General features: G+C 51.3%; 1 long non-coding RNA gene across 1 annotated transcript; it reads right to left on the bottom strand.

Moving 5' to 3' along the window:
- Positions 1–1386: 1386 nt before the first annotated feature.
- Positions 1387–2369, bottom strand: LOC101905728 (uncharacterized). The gene is made up of 2 exons (XR_233439.5): positions 1860–2369; positions 1387–1572 (listed from the first exon to the last, which is right to left on the bottom strand). It is a non-coding gene; the product is annotated as an uncharacterized lncRNA (long non-coding RNA).
- Between the last annotated feature and the right edge of the window lie 15075 nt (positions 2370–17444).

Here is a 17444-nt window from a genome sequence, read left to right as displayed (position 1 = left end):
AGGAGTTCCCTCCGCTGCTTGTAAGGTGGGAAAGCTTCGACTGTGGAGGGAAAAGGTCGGGCTGTCGGCACCCCAGTAACTGTCTGAGAGCGCAAAGCAGGGCCAGAGGGGACGGAAGCCGTGTCCGATGTCAGGACTGGCGGCAGCCAGCCTGCGGCAGCGGTGACAACAGCACTGTCCACCCTCTTCCTTCCAGGCCAAGTGCTGTCTGACGGTGTCAACGTATTAGTCACGCAGTCATGTCCGACTCTTTGTGACCACATGGGTTGTAGCCCGCCAGACTCCTCTGTCCATGGGATTCTCCAGGCAAGAAGACTAGAGTGGGTTGCCATTTCCTTTCTCTGGGAAATCTTCCCCACCCAGGGATCAAACCCGTGTCTCCTGCATTGCAGGCAGATTCTTTGTCCTCTGAGCCACCAGGGAAGCCCCAGGTACTGGCTGGGGAGGCTGATGGGGAAGGGAGGCTGGTGGGTGGTCTTTGGTGAGCCGGGGCACCGGGTGTCTGTGCTGGGGTCCTGTCTATAGGCCACGTGGTTGGGTTCTCCTCTCCCTCTGGATCAGTCTGTGATCAGTATCACGATGGACACGAAGGGTGATCATCATACATGAACAGCATCAGCCAAAAAAAGAAAGGACAGAAACAAATAGTTCAGGGCTTGGAGAAGCCTTTTCCTGGGACATAAGAGAATATCGCAGTCTTAGCACCAAAAATGGCCCTGCCGGTAGCCTCCACAACCTTCCAGGTTGAAGACATAGCACAAAGCTCGGCTTCCAGTTCCTTTCCTCTTGAAGGCCCCACATCATATGTGTTTAGAAGGTGTGAACATCACAACGCTTTCTTTGCGGTGTGACTGAGGCCATGTTGGTCTGTGTCTTGCCTCCTGGCAGGACCAGGAGGCCTGATCCCTGGACCAGATGTTTGTAGGGTCTGTGGGACAGAACCCTCTGATGTGGCAGGGGTCATGGAGGGCAGCTCTGATCACGACCATGTACTCAACCCTGGCTCCAGGGAAGAATATAGTTTCAGGCTAATTTTATAACTAGAATGGGTGTCTGCTGGGCTTCCCAGATGGCACTAGTGGTAAAGAACTCACATACCAATGCAGGGGATGTAAGAGATGTGGGGTTGATCCCTGGTTTGGGAAGATCCCCTGGAGGAGGGCATGGCACTCCACTCCAGTATTCTTGCCTGGAGAATCCCATGGACAGAGGAGCCTGGCGGGCTCTGGTCCATAGGGTTGCAAAGAGTTGGACATTACTGAAGTGACTTAACACACACATGTGTTTCAGTCTCCTGCAAAATTTCACCTTGTAAATCGGTAGATGAGAAGAACAGATATTTCACTCTATAGTTCTGGAAAAGAAATAATAGTTTCTCATGTGAAATAGGCTGAAGTCATCCCAGAATTTCTGAAGTCACTATTTTAATTCAAACAAAGATGTTTTGCAGGAGGTGCTCCCGGGCTGGGTACAAGCTGAATCCAGGAGAAAGAAGACCCTCTGTTGGGGCTTTGAGTCCTCAGTGTAGAGAAGTTCCTTCTGCAGAGTGGGGTTCTCGACTCTGGATGTCTCCTGGAGAGTTTTAAAAATGCTGATGCCTGACTCCGCTCCCCCAAGACCACAGGAATCAGAATCTCTGAGGGTGGGCTTGGCACATGTATCTCTAAAACAGCACCTGGGTGGGTGCTGAGAAGCCTTATGTAGCTTCCTGATTGCTGCAAAGTCAGAATCCAACTGTTTTGGTGCCAGGAGTTTTGTGTGGGGGCTGGGTGGGCATGACTGGTGAGGAAATGTGGGTCAGCCTCCCAGCCAGGCTCAGTGGGAAGCCCCCATCCTTTTTGCCCAGTGACTGGGGTTACCTGGGGGGCTGAGCACCCATGAAAGGTCGTGTGATGAGTGTACAGGGAGTTGTAAAGAGGACGATGCTCCCATCTCGACTGCTCCTCTAACAGACAAGCCTTCCTCAGTTCCTCTTCTGCGTGAGTCATCTGACTGCCCCCAAATTAGTCCACACATCTCCATGTGCACTGCAGGGAGGCAGAGACTGACAGCCTGTCCCAAAATGGAAATGCAGGTGACAGACACTCTATCAAAATAGAAGAGGCAGCGCTTTTAAGACCCCACACGCTGAGGCACAGCTGGCACCGGGGACGCCGTCGACGTGGCCTTGAGTCAGTGAGCTGAGGCGGGGGCACGTGACTCAGCGGGGCCAAGGGGGTGGCTTGCAGCTTTGGGACTTCTCCCTGCAGTGCGCCTGACTGATCATGTCCCACCCCCAGTGGACTGCACACTCCCCCAGGGCCGGGAGGATGTCTTATTCACCTCGATCATCTCCATGGCAGCCAGTGTGATGTCAGACACACAATGGGAATACTTTCTCTGTCTTTTTTTTTTTTTTTTTTAGGAACGAGTGGATAAAAGCAGTGATGTCTGGGAGGTAGATGATGAAACCAGCCTCCACAAGGTGACGGGAGGCCCATCTTACTGGGGACTGAGGCTCCTGCTGCCTCGGGATGGCCAGGGAGACAGACAGATGCCCGCTGGTGTTTCCAGCAGGGTGGTGACCCATCCCGCTCTGAGTCCAGGTGTTGGAGGGCGACAGGAGAGCATATGGAGGGGAGTCAGGTCTTTAAGTTCATCAGGAGCAGGCGCATCCTGATGACTGAATCCTGCGTCTGAGACATCTGTGCAATGCCCTCGTGAAGGGTGATGGCAAACAGGCCAGGGCACCATCTATGCACCCATGCCTTCACCTTCCAGAGTTTTTTTGAGCATCAGGATGTTCTGGGTGCTGGGCTGGACCCCAGTGACCCGGGCTGAGGGGCCACATCTTGCCCTCATAGAGCTACCATCCAGTGCGGAGACAGACCTGCCGCAAGCAATTCTAACTCCACTCGGGGGATAGAGACAGTGCGTGGGGACCACAGGAGCTCTGGGGCCCCTGCAAGAGGCACACCCACATCCTGCGGCATTTTTGATCCCGAGGAGCCGGGACAAAGACGGGAGAGGGCTTTCTGCTCTCTAGCTCTCTGACCACTTAACATTCCAGGCTAATGGTCATGGTTTTATGACAGTGGGAAGCAGGCCTGGGGTGATGTGTGTGTGTGTGTGTGTGTGTGTGTGTGTGTGTGTGTGAAGCTTTAGAGCATCTACGCAGAACCCTGAATCACAGAATTGTCAAACGAGAGTACTGGACTCTGAGTTTACGATGAAGTAGGATAAATGCGTACCTTTCACAAAACTACTCAGAATGCCCCTAATCACTCATCTTCGGTGACAAGAACAAATGGGCTTTCCTAGCTCCTGACGGTCAAGTGTAGAGAAAGCTAGGGATGTTTAGTGGGTCTTTCACAACCAGTCTAGTCATCTCTGCTTCCTAACCTATGTCTTGTTTACATGAAGCTCCCAATAAATTGCTGGAGAGCAATGAATACGTGAGCTCAATACCCACCACCTGCCCACCCTGCACAGGGGCTGATGCATCTCCTTTTTAAATGTCTTTGTGTCTTCGTGGTAGATGTCTTCCTATTTTTAGCTTTTAATTGCATTCATCGCGATGCTGATACAAAAGAGTTGGTTTACATTTCTGGACGTGCTTTCGCTCCACCATCTGGAAGATGGTGTGCTTCAGGGCAGATGTTTACATTCATGCCTGAGCTCTGCTGTTTCTACCCGCTCTCTGCTGCCAGAACCGGTGCCTCATAATCTTTCTGAAGTAGGGGTGGAGATCTGATTTTTCATTAGTGTTACATAGAACATGAAAGTCCTGGAATGAGAAATGAGGGTTTGGCTCACAGGGCCCAGATGTGCGCTAGGGTGCCATTTCCTGGGAGGCTGTGAATTAACTCTTGTCAACTCAAGTTGGCAGTTACTCCAGTGAGCATGGCGTAGTCCATCCTCACCTTCAGAGGTGGGGGCTTTCTGGAATACCAGCTTTGCATGAATCCCACTCACAGGTATGTCCACCACAGGCGTCCCAGGACAAGTCAAGTCTCAGCAGGGATGCTAAGAGAGCAGTGGATGGGGTATCCTGCTGGTGTGGGGACCAGGCAGGGTCACTCCTCATGTACACGGGCCAGGACTTTCCAGTATCAGACTCTGAGAGAGAAAATGGGCCTATTCAAGATTTCTGCTTCTGTGCCTGTCTGAGCTCTCCACAAGGTCCTGTCTGGGTACGTGGTCTTGCCATTTGAAGGCAACAACTTAAAATAACCTGAAGTGTTTCTTTTTATGGATCCACCGTGACAAGGAGGGGACTGAACACACGAGGAGGCTGCTGTCAGATGTGCAGGGTGCCCGGGTCCCTGCGGGAGGGGTCGGCAGCTCAGGGACCCTGCAGAGACACTCAAGGGGTGAAAGCCACCGAAATTAGCCACCAAGTCCTTAAGCCTCCTTCGTGAAAGGTTTTCAAGGGGTAATGCCCATGGCGAAGATGCAAGCCTCAGCCCCAGACAATGGGTGGGGAACTGCAGTGGGTCACGAGCGGAGTGATGGTTTCCGGGTAGAAAGCAGTTTGGGAGGCGGTCTGAGCCTCACCTTTTAACAGACAGTGGCAGCTTCCCTTCTTCTGATGAGAAAGATAATCCCCCACAAGAAGGCACCCATGTGACAAAAATTTTTAATAAATGCACTCCAGGATCAAAGGTACTGACCAAGGTCTTCTGGTTGGGCTGCAGCCTGGAAAGAAAGACAGAGCCAGTCACTTCAGGACGTCAGCAAGAGCACTGTGGTTGTAAAGGCTGTGTGCCGTCGGGGGGTACGCCTGGGGTTGCGATGGTGGCTACCAGCCTGGATTCTTGCTTTGAAACAGTAGAAACCAACCCTCCCTGAATAACCAACATGCACAGAATCTAGGAGAAGCTAGAAAAATGGTGTGGAAGGGGGCGGGGACCCTGCAGCCTGCAGCGGGGAGCATGGATGGTGTGCTCCCTGGGGAGAGTCTGTTATGACACCGCTGCCTTCAGACATGGGCCATGATGGCACAGCTGGATACCCTTCTCTCCCCGTCAGTGCCCAGGTATAGGTCACTGGCTCCGTGGAGTCAACCAGAGCCATCCTCAAGGTCACTGTACTCTTTCCAGGCTGTCTGCTGTGCGTGTCTATTGACTAAACTGGACACAGGAGGATGTGAGATGCCCCCAAGGGATCAGATGGGGGTCAGACACAGGCTTGCGTGTCAGCAACCCTACAGGCCCTGGTGGTCAGGGTCCGTTATCCCTGACCACATGGCGATGCGTTTCTCTGCCCACTGGTCTGTTGCTACCCAGCCTGTTCTTCCAGGACCCTCTTTCCTATGATCACCAGGGAGCCTGGGGCTGGAAGCCCAACCCACCATCCGCCCCATCCCATAGAGGCCAGTCACCGCTCACCACGAGTATCCCTCGGGTACATTTTTAGGATACCTAGAAAAAAATCCCCAACAACTATGGCAAAAGCTTACCAGTGATTGCAATGGAGTTAATGTCAAAAGCTTTGCAGATCAGCAGACAAGCTGTACAGAGACGGTTAGGGCAGGAAGGAGGAATCCACTGAGATACGCAGGCTCTGAGGGACCTGTAAAGATACCTTCCGCCTTACCAAGTGTCCCATCCTTTACCTACCAGACACTCGAGGATTAAGGGGAAGTTGGGGGACTTCTCCGATGGTCTAGTGGCTAAAACTCCACTCCTAATGCAGGGAGCCGGGGTGCGATCCCTGGTCAGGGAACTAAATCCCAGATGCTGTAACTAAAGATCCTGTGTGCCCCAACTAGGACCTAATGCAGCCAAATCTTTTTTCTTTTTTTTTAAAAAGATGTTGGCATGCGGCTTGGAAGGCTTCAAATCTATTTCTCCCAGTCACTGTTCTGAGTCGTGCTTGTTTTATCTCGGTCCCTCTGTTACTGTAACATCAGGTGAGCTCTGCTGCTTCTTGTTCACAAACATCTTCCATGTCACCTGTGCACTCATGGAGCGTGGTGACTCAGGATTTCACCTGTTACGCTGCTGACTGAGATGTCATACCTGGGAGGAGCAAGACGATGTTCCCGGTCAGAGGGACACCTGTTGGTGGAGCTAGAGAGACCTTTACTGACCACTGCAAAGCTGGACTTGGCCAAGGACTGAGTGTACACGCACAGGAGTGTGTGTATGCGTGTGTCCGTGAGGGAGATCCGGGCCACCTTGGGACGTCAAGGCGGCCGTGGGGGCTGGAGGGGAGACAGGAATGGGTAGAGGGAAGTGCTTGGGGTCCTGGGCAAATCAGCATCCTTGGGATCCTGGGCAAATCATTTAAGCATCTGTATCTGAAGCCCTTAAAATCCTCTTCGGTTCAGGTCTCAGGTTCTGTGACCCTCAGGGATGGGTCAGTGCTGGGATAAGCTTTGCTATGGAGGGGCTGATACATATGGACCCGGGGTACCTACAGAGCCTGCCCCCTTGTGGGACCCTGTAGCTCATGCTGGCCAGGCAGACCTCAGATGAGGCCCAGTTCTGAGGCCATGCCCATTAGGAAATGCAGGAACAGTCCCTGGGAATATGGCCTCTGTTCACAAGACGTTGTCCTCTCCCCTGGAGTTTGGCAGGTTGTATTCAAAAACCACACCGTCAGGGAGTAAACTGCCCAGACCGGCAGCGGGTCATGCGTGTCAAATGTCCTTTCATCTCTGAGAAGCCCAGAGAGGTCCATCTGGGGAAAAAAAAATTTCAAAGTTTTGTTGTCCAAAAACAGCCCCTTGGTGAAGTGGTTTTCTACCACAGGCAGTTTGATCAGACCCCCATAGACCGTGAGAACGGGGTTTGCAGAGAAATGCACAGTGTCATACAGCCGTCGGTAGAGGCCTGGGGCGGCCGTGAGCGGCAGGGACGACCTTCAGGTCGCCTCACTCCTTCACCCGTAAATGGGAAAGGCCAAGCTGATGTGTGGGGTGGGACCAAGCTTGGCCAGCAGACCAAGGGCCGTAAAACTCTCAGGTCCTCCAGTGACCTTCCACCGGCTCACAGCGTGGGCTCCTCTTGAGGCTTCAACAAAACTAGGAAGGTTTTCTGTTTCTAGAAAAATTGAGCACAACTGTCCATTAAAGTAAAGCATAGGCAACTGAGACCTGCCAGGAATGGAAGCTTGACTTTGATTTGTTGTTAAACTGGTAATAAAAGCAAAAACCAAACAAAAAAATAGAGCAACAACACTGTAGAATGTAAACCAAATTTGATTCAGTCAAGACACAAACCTAAAAAATGTGACTGTAAATAATCCCAGCCTGATGGATGCCCTGGTTTAGTAGGACAAGAAGGTCTAGAAGCCTCCGGGCCGGCCCTGCCCTCTCCCCTCCCTCGTCTGTCACTCGCCCCCTTGATACAACACAGACACCATTCTGCCTGGGAGGCACTGAAAAAATACCGAGATTTGGAACTTGGAGAGATCCTAGGATTCAGAACAGGAGGGAGAGAAAGAGCTGGAGAAGTAGGACCTAATTAAGGGAATGAAATAGTTACAGTGGGCTTCCCCAGTGGCTCAGCAGTAAAGAATCTGCCTGCAATGCAGGAGATGCAAGTTCAATCCCTGTCTGGAAGATCCTCTGGAGGAGGGCATGGCAACTCACTACAGTACTCTTTCCTGGAGAATCCCATGGACAGAGAAGCCTGGTGGGCTACAGTCCAGGAGTCACAAAGAGTAACGAGTGAAGCAACTCTGCACACACACACACACACACACACACACACTAGTTACAGCAGAGGCACCTCGGAGATGGTCTCTCCCATTGTACCCTCCCCCCGATTACTTCACCAAATTTCTCTGCAAGTGTTCTGTCCACTCTGTTACCTCTGCTCCCTGAAATGATAAAGCTGCCTGTTCCAACAGGTGCCTCTTTAAAAACACGAAATTAGTCTGAGCAGAGTCCTCCCTCCGTCAACTATGAGCTGACATGGCCCACAGAGGAGGACTGTGAGGGACAACGCTGGGTGAGGTTCTCCAGCAGGCAGGGGACCCCAGGAAGGCACAAGGTGATGGGGACCCAGGAAGGTACTGGGCACTGGGCACCTGGGAAGGCACAGGACACTGGAGGCCAGGGAAGGTACAGGGTACTTGGGACCCGGGGAGACACAGGGCACTGGGGCCCCGGGGACACTCAGGGCACTGGGGCCCCAGGAAGACGCAGGGCACTGGGCACCTGGGAAGACGCAGGGCTCTGGGGACCGGGAAGGCACAGGGTGCTTGGAAGCGGAGTGCTCAGAACGTGGAGAAGCTCTGCCATAGGCAGAGTGAGCCTATTAAACGTGTTCTCCCGGGGCCTCCTCGTGCCCGGCAGAGGGATGGAGTCCTGTCTCTGCCTCCTGTCATTTTCCTCCCACCCCCACCTCTGAGCCTGTGTCACAGAATTCACGTGGTCTCAGTGGCTCATCCCCACAATGGGGCTCTTGTGGGCTGGCTGTCCTTGTGGGAACACACACTCTGACCTCTAGACAACCCACCGGCAGGCAAGCTTTGAAAAGCAACCTATTCAGGGTTCTGGGTCAGCTTGTACTCAGACTTCTGAACTTTGCAGAAAGTTTGACTGTGTTTTTTTCCCATTTGTATTCAGAGTATAGAATGACGAAGTCAGGCTGCCAAAGTGAGCCAGTTTGAAGCTTTGATCTCTTGGTGTCAAAAGAGTGAATTGCTAAGTTTACGGTGAGAACAGTACAAATACCGCCTCCAGTAACAGTGACCTAAGCAATTTGAACCAACCCTCCCTCTGAGAACAAGATATATTTTAACAACATATCTGGAAAAAAGTATTCTTGAATACTGATCCACAAGGCCAATAAAGAGAGGTCAAAATTTGGAAAGATGAACCCAGCATCTGGGGCAACCGTTCCTTGCTGATCACTGAAGAGGCCGCTGAGAGGCCTTTGCCATCTCAGCAGGGAAGTGCCTTTGCCATCCCACAGCAAAAGGGGACGACGTCTGGAGTTCAAGAGCCTCCACGTTTGGGGGTCTTAGCAAGCCTTCTTCCTTGGGTTAGGACCCCAGAGTGTTGCACCTAAGGAAATGCGATCCTGTGAACTGTAGCCCACCAAGCTCCTCTGCCCATGGAATTCTCTAGACAAAAATATTGGAATGGGTTGCCATGCCCTCCTCCCGGGGCTCTTCCCAACCCAGGTCTCCCACATTGCAGGTGGATTCTTCACCATCTGAGCCACCAGGGAAGCCCCCAAGGGAAAAAGTGAACTGAAAATAAAGAAACCCTCATAAAAATTTCAATCCAGTTTTCAGACATTACGATGTCTCAGAGAATCTCAATTTATACAATTAGATGAAAATGATTCCAGCTTGCTAAGATAGCCAGCCAGGTGCCTGGCAGTCACAAAAAATTCTCGGAGAAAAACATTAGCATCAGTTATTTCTACAAAATATTTTCCCCAGGTGCGATGTCTAGCCCACCATCCAGAACAACTGAACTCTCTGAGAGAAAGGACAGTGTTAATAAGAACCAGCAGAAACAAAGGGCAATAAAATCAGACAGACCCTCAGGAACTCTAGATCCTGGAATGAGCCAGGCAAAATGCTAAAATCAGTGAGAATTGAAAACTATAAAAAATGACATAACACAAATGAAAACATCCACATACAAATTTGAGAACTACAATATAAATTATTGACATGAAAACTCAGTGGATTAGTTTAACAGAATGTGAGATTAGCTGATGAGAAAAAGAGTGAATTTGAAACAGGTTCAAAGCAAACACCCAGAATAAAAGCATGGACTGAACATACAAAATAGGGCATAAATACACAAAGGTTACTGTGAGAAGATTTCATAAATAATTATAGGAGTCTGAAAAGGAAAAGGAAAAAAAAGACTTGGCAGGAGCAATATTTGAAAAAAAATTGGCTAAGAATTCTTTTCATTGAAGAAAAGCATTTAAGACCCAAGATGTTTCTCTAGACACAGCTTTGTTGCATTCCACGGTATCGGAAAGGTATTTCCCAGCTGGATCAATGGTAAAGAATCTGCCTACCAATCCTGGAAACCTAGGAACAATCCCTGGGTTGGGAAGATCATCTGGAGAAGGAAATGGCAACCTGCTTTAGTATCCTTGCCTGGGAAAGCCCATGGACGGAGGAGCCTGGCGGGCTACAGTTGATGTCGTCACAAAAGAGTCAGACATGACTTAGCGACTAAATAACAAAGGATAAAAATGGCTTAAAATAAAATAATGGAAAAAGAAAACATGGCATGCAAATACTCACAAAAAAGAAACCTAGTGTACATATACTAACAAACAAAATTGACTTCAAGCTTAAAATAGATATTTAAAAGCTTAAAATAGAGATTCTAGAGAGAAGCACATTTATTAATGACAAAGAGGGATACTTTGATTCACCAGGTGTGTTAGTTGCTCAGTCATGTCCGATGCTTTGTGTCCCCATGGACTGTAGCCTGCCAGACTCCTCTGTCCATGGGATTCTCCAGGCAAGAATACTGGAGTGGATTGCCATTTGGTGCCATGATTCACCAGGAAGGTATAACAATTCTAAATTCATATGCAGTTAATAACATAATTGTTGTCACTCAGTCACTCAGTCGTGCCTGACTCTTTGTGACCCCATGGATTGCAGCATGTCAGGCTTCCCTGTCGTTCACCATCTCTTGGAGTTTGCTCAAACTTGTGTTCATTGAGTCGATGATGTCATCCAACCATCTCATCCTCTGTCTCCTTCTTCTCCTCCTGCCCTCAATCTTTCCCAGCATCAGGTAACATAATACCAAAACATATTTTAAAAATTGATGGAATGAAAATAAGTAGAAAGGTCTCCAAATACAATGGGATACCTTGGTGGGCGATGTAACATAGCTTGCTGGAATGGATAAACCGTGTAAGCTCCAAACCCACGAGATGGTTCTATTGCATGGGAAGTCCTGCAGGTCTTGCCGTTGACCAAAGGCACATGAAATGCATTGATGAGATGAGCACTTTAGGAAGAAGTCAGTGGTGGCCTCATCAAGACTCACTGTAAGAGGGGCCATGGAAACCAGAATCATCGAGAGCAACAGAGACAAAGACATAAAACCCACAGGGGCGGGTGTGGGTGCAGACCAGTCAGAATGCACGCAGACAGTGTCTTATTGCAGCTGTCCTTTGCAGCATTTCTTTGCAGCATTTCCTTTCTCATTGCGGTGAACAGAAAGGTCAGTGTGGCAACTTGCAGAGCTGCATGGTTAATACAGCGTAGCATCCTCAGGAGCAAAATGTACCTGCATCCAACAAGGATGTAGATCACGAAATGAAAGCAAGGATGGACATCTGAAGGGTGAAAACAGCTGCCCCATTCAAGAGTCACAATGCTTTGTCCTCTTCTGGACCTGAGAAGCCTGGGTCCCCCGGAGAACTGAACGTGCCACATGTGAGCTTGTTATGAATTGAGCCACTCCCTTGGGTGGTTGTACACTGTGGGAGGATCCAAACATTTTAATGATCACTAGACACAAGCAATGCAGAAGAGTCAGGTCCGATCCCTGGGTTGGGAAGAGCCTCTGGAGAAGGGAATGACTGCCCACTCTAGTGTTCTTGCCTGGAGAATCCCATGGACAGAGGAGCCTGGTGGGCTCCAGTCCGTGATGTCACAAAGAGTCAGACATGACCGAGCGACTAACACTTTCATCTTTACTTTCAGACATAAGTTAAGAGTTTATGTTGGCACCTGAGGATCCCAAGCTTCACGGCAGCCCTCTCTTGAGGTGGGTGTATATACAGCCAAGTGGTCTTCCAGATCTTTGTAGCCAAGGACTGTCTTACAGTAGGTACACTGGGACCCTGACCTGCTATGGTCATGTCCCCAGACCCCAGATTATAATTAGGAGAGACAAACGATGCAATGTGGCTTTGGGTCTTCAGTCTGTGGGGTAGGAACAAGAGGGACATGACAGGTGGAAGTCTTTGGAAATGCCCCCAACCCTGGTCAAGACAATACACACAAAAAATCCACTCTTCCATCTCAGGTGGGGGTGGGGCTGGGATTAGTTCTGCATCCAAGGATCTGAGGGACGCAGGGGTGGAGAGCTCCATCACAGCTCCACGTAACTTACATTTGATTGGCCAATCTGGCCCCTGCAGAAGCAGGAGAATCCTGAAGTGACCAGGAAGCAGCCTCAATGGCAGCTTCCCTCCAGGTGTGGCTCTTTGCCAAACAGATGAGCACAGCCTCAGGTATGTGGTTACCCCCAAAGTTGGCTTTTCTTTGCTGGTGAGGAAACAGTCTGAGGTCTACGTCCTTGTCACCTCATGCACTCTATGTCCCAAGAGATCCAGGTGACCGGACATTCCAAAGGACATCACCCTGCTCTACTACATTGATGACGTCATGCTACCTGGGTGAGAAGCAACAAGAAGAGGTTCACACCCTGGGAGTCTTGGGGAGGTACCTGAGCTCCAGCAGGTGGAAGAGAAACTCTAAGAAGACTCAGAACCCCCACAGCAATACAATTCTTGTTACTGTTGGTTAGTTGCTAAGTCTTGTTTGACTCTTTGCAACTCCACGGACTGGAGCCCACCAAGTTCCTATGTCCATGGGATTCTCCAGGCAAGAATACTGGAATGAGTTGCCATTTATTCCTCCTGGGGATCGAACCTGAGTCTCCTGCATTGGCAGATGGATTCTTAACAGCTGAGCCAACAGGGAAGCCCCAATACAATTCTAATCCTGGTTAGGGGCCCCTAACCAGGAACTGACCTGGACCTCCCACCAGTTCCTGCATCTTGTATCAGCCCCCAGACAATGCCTGGCCAGGCCCCTGTAGACTCTGGAGGTGGCCTGTTTCACCCCTGGGAAGACTGCACCAGCTGTGAGTCAGCCCAGAGCAGAAAAGGGCTCTGCAGCCGGGCTGTGCTGAGAGTGAGCAGCGCTGAGACTCCAGACATACAACCAGGCTCACCGTGTGCCATTAGCGGGGTCACCAGTGGGACAATGCTAATGGCCTTTGTGGCCAGCCCTCATGGCAGAGCCACAGCGCCAGTCCCCGAGACTCTGGAGGAAGGATGCGCCATCTGCAGCAAAGGATCCTGTGCCTTTGAGACACAAATGCTGATGTGCTAAGAGGGCCGGCGGAGATGGGATATCTGGTCACTCATCCGGGGTGAGCTGGGCTCTGTCACCCCCACAAATCGTAAGGTTGTGGGGCTCAGAAATCACCCATCACAGATGGAAGCGAGCATCTGAGACCAGCAGACCTGGGCAGAGGGCCTGCCGGCGGCAAGTCACCCAGCACCACTAGGCCCAGCTTACACCCTCGGCTGGAGGGAGGTTCCCTCTCAGTGGGCCCGTGCAGGAGGGGAAGGCCTGCCTGGTTCAGGGATGGGTTTACTCCAGCCCAGAGGCACGGCCGCCACCCTACAGCCTCACTCAGGTTGCTTTCAAAGAATGAGGAAGGGGACTTCCCTGGTGGTCCAGTTTTTAAGACACTGCACTTCCATTGCAGGGGTCACGGGTTTGATTCTTGGTCAGGGAACTAAGATCTCCCATGCCATATGTGGCCAAAAAAACAGAAAAAAGTAAAAATAAAAAATAAAGAGAGTGAAGAGGGAAAATTCTCCCCATGGTAGAGCTCTGGACCCACCTGGTCCTCTGCTCTGTGTGGACGGAGAAGCAGCCTCAGGTGAGGAGTTTATGGAGGATGGGGAAGGAATGGGCCAGCTGAGCAGAGCTAAGGCAGGGGGCAGGGGACCTGAGACGCGGGAACAGGGAAAAGAGTGGAGTCGTCGGTGGGCAGACGGGCATGAGAAGGAGGCTCTCTGGGCAGCAAGGAGCCCGGAGAGGGCAGCTGGCAGCCCAGCCAGGAGGACAAGCCTGGCCCACTGGGACCTTGGGCGATTCTTGCTCAGACCTATGCCCGGGGACCAAGGCTGTGGTCTGGTCTGCATGGCGGCTCCTCGCCTCCCTCCCTCTGCCATGTCCTTTTCCAGCCCTCCTTTTCACGGCCGTCCATTCCAGGGGGACTCCTAACAGTTGTCCCGCCTGCTCAGCTCCATCTTAGGGTCTGCTCCCTGGAATCTGCCTGGACACTGACCACGTCCAGACTGGAGAGAAGCAAGGTCCTTTTGAGCAGTATTGATGCTAACGTGTCCGCCTGCTCCCTTGGGTTTGCCCTCCTCACATTTGGAATACCTCTCCTCCCCTCCCCACACCCCTTTCCTGGTCATTCCTAGACCAAGCTCTCTGGCTCTCTGGGTGGTATGTGTGTGGGGGGTTTCTGCATCAGGGGTGATGCCCAGGAGTCCCCATCATGTCAGGAACTGGAGACTGATGAGAAGACACATTATCCCCCCACATTTACTATAAAATGTTGGAACCGGGTAGGATGACAGCAATCCATGTACCCACTAGAAAGGGGCAGGAGGGTGGGCAGGCGGGAGCCATGGATCTGTGCCATCCTGGAGCCCCAGTGGGGAAGGAAGGGCCCTGTCCATCGAGCTCTGGCCACGACCCTGCCTTTCGGGGGTCTTCCCTTTGCTGTCCCTCTCTTCAGCCATGTCTGAACGGGACTGGGGAGTGACCCTCCAGCTCTTCTCCCGGCCTGTCTGCTCCACGAGAACATGGCCAATGGATATGTTCAAGTTCTCAAACAGCCCCAACTACTGCTGTGCCTTGTTACTTGTGAATTCTGTGTTTTTAAATTCATCTACACAAGAAAATTTACTTGTAACCTCAAATCATCACCCAAGGAACTTACGACGTCTTTCTCAGACATGCACCGGGGAGGGGGCAGGGAAGGGCAGAGAATCTGAGTGCCCAGACATGCCCCCAGCCGAGGGCAAAAGGATGACTCCGCCTTCTTGTTTCAGCCTGTGTGGCAAACCAGCCTCCTTTCCTGGCCTATTTAGTGCCAGTTTTTCTACATTTTTTGCTGGTGATTTTGCTTTCTAAATGGCCCCGAAAAAATAAATAAATAAATAAATGGCCCCGAGCACAGTGGGCTTCCCTGGTGGCTCAGACAGTATAGAATCTGCCCACAATGCAAGAGACCCAGGTTTGATCCCTGGGTTGGGAAGATCCCCTGGAGAAGGGAATGGCTACCCACTCCAGCATTCTTGCCTGGAGAATCCCATGGACAGAGGAGCCTGGTGGGCTACATTCCACGGGGTCGCAAAGAGTCAGACACGACTGAGCAACTAACACTTCCACACTTTCACACGGTGGGAGTGCTGTCTCGTGTCCCAGACGCAGGAGGCTGGGCTGTGCCCTCTGGCGAAAGCGCGGGCGTCAGAGGAGCTTGGTTACAGGAGTGAGCTTTGGAGCTGCTGGCGGGAGCTCAGGGTTAGTGAATCAACAACATGTATGGAATTAGCTGTCTTTGCACAGAAACACACACCAAACAAGCTCAAACAAGCTCTTTGATGAAATCGTTGTGACCAGAGGCTTGCAGCATCCCGTGTTTGCTGGGAGCCATGGCTTGGACTTCACTGATTCAGAGGGACTTCACGCAGTGTAGCCACAGCAGACAGTGGATACTGGTTGTTTTCTTCCCGGTTTGTAGTTTCTTTGGTGGATGGTCCTCTTACCTCCACAATGAGGAGATATGGCTGTGGTCCCCAAGCCTGTGAGCTGACCTGGGAGACACGGCCTCTTCTCTTCCCACATGTCCACCTGCAGTGACTCTCCGAGAGTCGCCTTGATCCACTGACCTCACCCTGATCTCATCCTCGGTTGTGGCTGAGGTTCCTGCGGCTGCTGCTCCAGGCATTTCTCGGTTTCATCACTTTGCTGTTGGAGTTTGAGAATCAGTGGTGATGGTTCAGTCACTAAGTCATGTCTGACTCTTTGTGACCCCAAAGACTGTAGCCCATCAGGCTCCTCTGTCCATGGAGTTTCCCAGGCAAGAATACTGGAGTGGGTTTTCATTTCCTCCTCTAGGGGATCTTCCCCACTCAGGGACTGAACCCACGTCTCCTGCATTGGCAGGTGGATTCTGTACCACTATGCCACCTGGGAGGCCAGAAGCTTCTTTCTAATCCTGTGAGCTCCTGAGTTTGAGTCTCTGTCTCGTTCATACCCGCTTATAAACCAGAGGATTATTTTCTGAGCTTGTCTTTCCATATAACATCTTTGCATGAATCCAACAGTGACCGATCTCCATACACTAAAATAGAGTTTCCAGCTGTGTCCCCAAGAGCAATGGTGTCCTTAGGTGGAAGATCTGCCTCCGTGGGTTACAGGTGGCAGTTTTACTAAATGAGCAACCAAGCCCACCAAGAAGGACCCTCTTCCTTCTTCTGATGATCTTCTCTTGACCCTCCCGCCAGCCCCTCGGTTGTGTAGGTTTCATTGTGGGGACCCCTGGAGCCATCAAGGGCTGTGCTCACATCTAAGCCAGGTTCACAAAGCAGCCACATCTCAACATCATCAGCCACCATGGCAGAGGGAAAAGTGTTCTGGAGGGTCACACCTGGGCAGTTAAATTCTCCAGCCTGAAGGGACACAGGTCACCCTCCTCACAACACGTTGGCTGAACAGGCAGGGAGCTGGTGGTGCAAGAGCTGTGTGTGCTTGGAAGTGTGTGCAGCGTGTGCAGTCGCTCAGTCGTGTCCGACACTTTGTAACCCTGTGGACTGTGGCCCACCAGGCTATCTGGCCGTGGGATTCTCCAGGTCAGAATACTAGAGTGGGTTTTTGTCATTTCCTCCTCCAGGGGATCTTCTTGACCCAGAAACTGAACCTAGGTCTCCTGCATTGCAAGTGGATTCTCTGCCATCTGAGCCACCAGGATTTTCCTGGTGCTTAGAAGGGGCAAGAATATCTGGTAGAAAACTCAAATTACTGCTGCAGGGGACTAAAGAGATAGGATGACTTTTAGGGACTCCAGGGGAGCAGATGGATCACAAAGCCCAGTGATGTAGCCTCAGGGCTGGGAGGGCGAGCCTCCAAGAGTGGGCTTGTTGAGGGCATTGAGCTGAGCACTCAGTGTTATGGTCCAGCTCTGGCTTGCGCCATCCACACACAGGACAGTGTCTGAGAAGTGGTGACTAAGCTCTTGGGGTTGAGTAACCCCTGGCACAACACTGGTCACACACCTGAAAGCCCTTTGGGGTCCCTGCTTGAGTGCTGGCTCAGGGAACAGGCCTGGGCTTTTGTTCCCACTTGATTCGAGGGCCCCAGAAGTACCCAGCTCCACTCTGTGTTGGCTTTGGACGAGAGCTGACCTATCCTCGAGAGTGTCATTAATACCATCAATTTGTCACCGAGTCGGAAGCCCTCCAGTGGGTCCCCGTTCTATCAAATCCCGCCCCCGGGCATCTCTGAGTCATGGGCACTTGGACGGTTTCCTTGCATTTCCTGTGATTTGGAGGCATCGTTTATCATTTCCCCTTACTTGGTATTCTGGAGACACTCATTTTTCATTTCATGCTGCAGTTTCTAAAAATGAACTTAGTGGTAACTTGAGTTTCTTACTCATTTCTCTTCCTTTACAACACCAGGCGATCGGATAT

This window comes from Bos taurus, chromosome 1 (genome assembly GCF_002263795.3).
Source record: "Bos taurus isolate L1 Dominette 01449 registration number 42190680 breed Hereford chromosome 1, ARS-UCD2.0, whole genome shotgun sequence".
Lineage (NCBI taxonomy): Eukaryota > Metazoa > Chordata > Mammalia > Artiodactyla > Bovidae > Bos > Bos taurus.
This window is presented reverse-complemented; position numbering and strand designations above follow the sequence as displayed.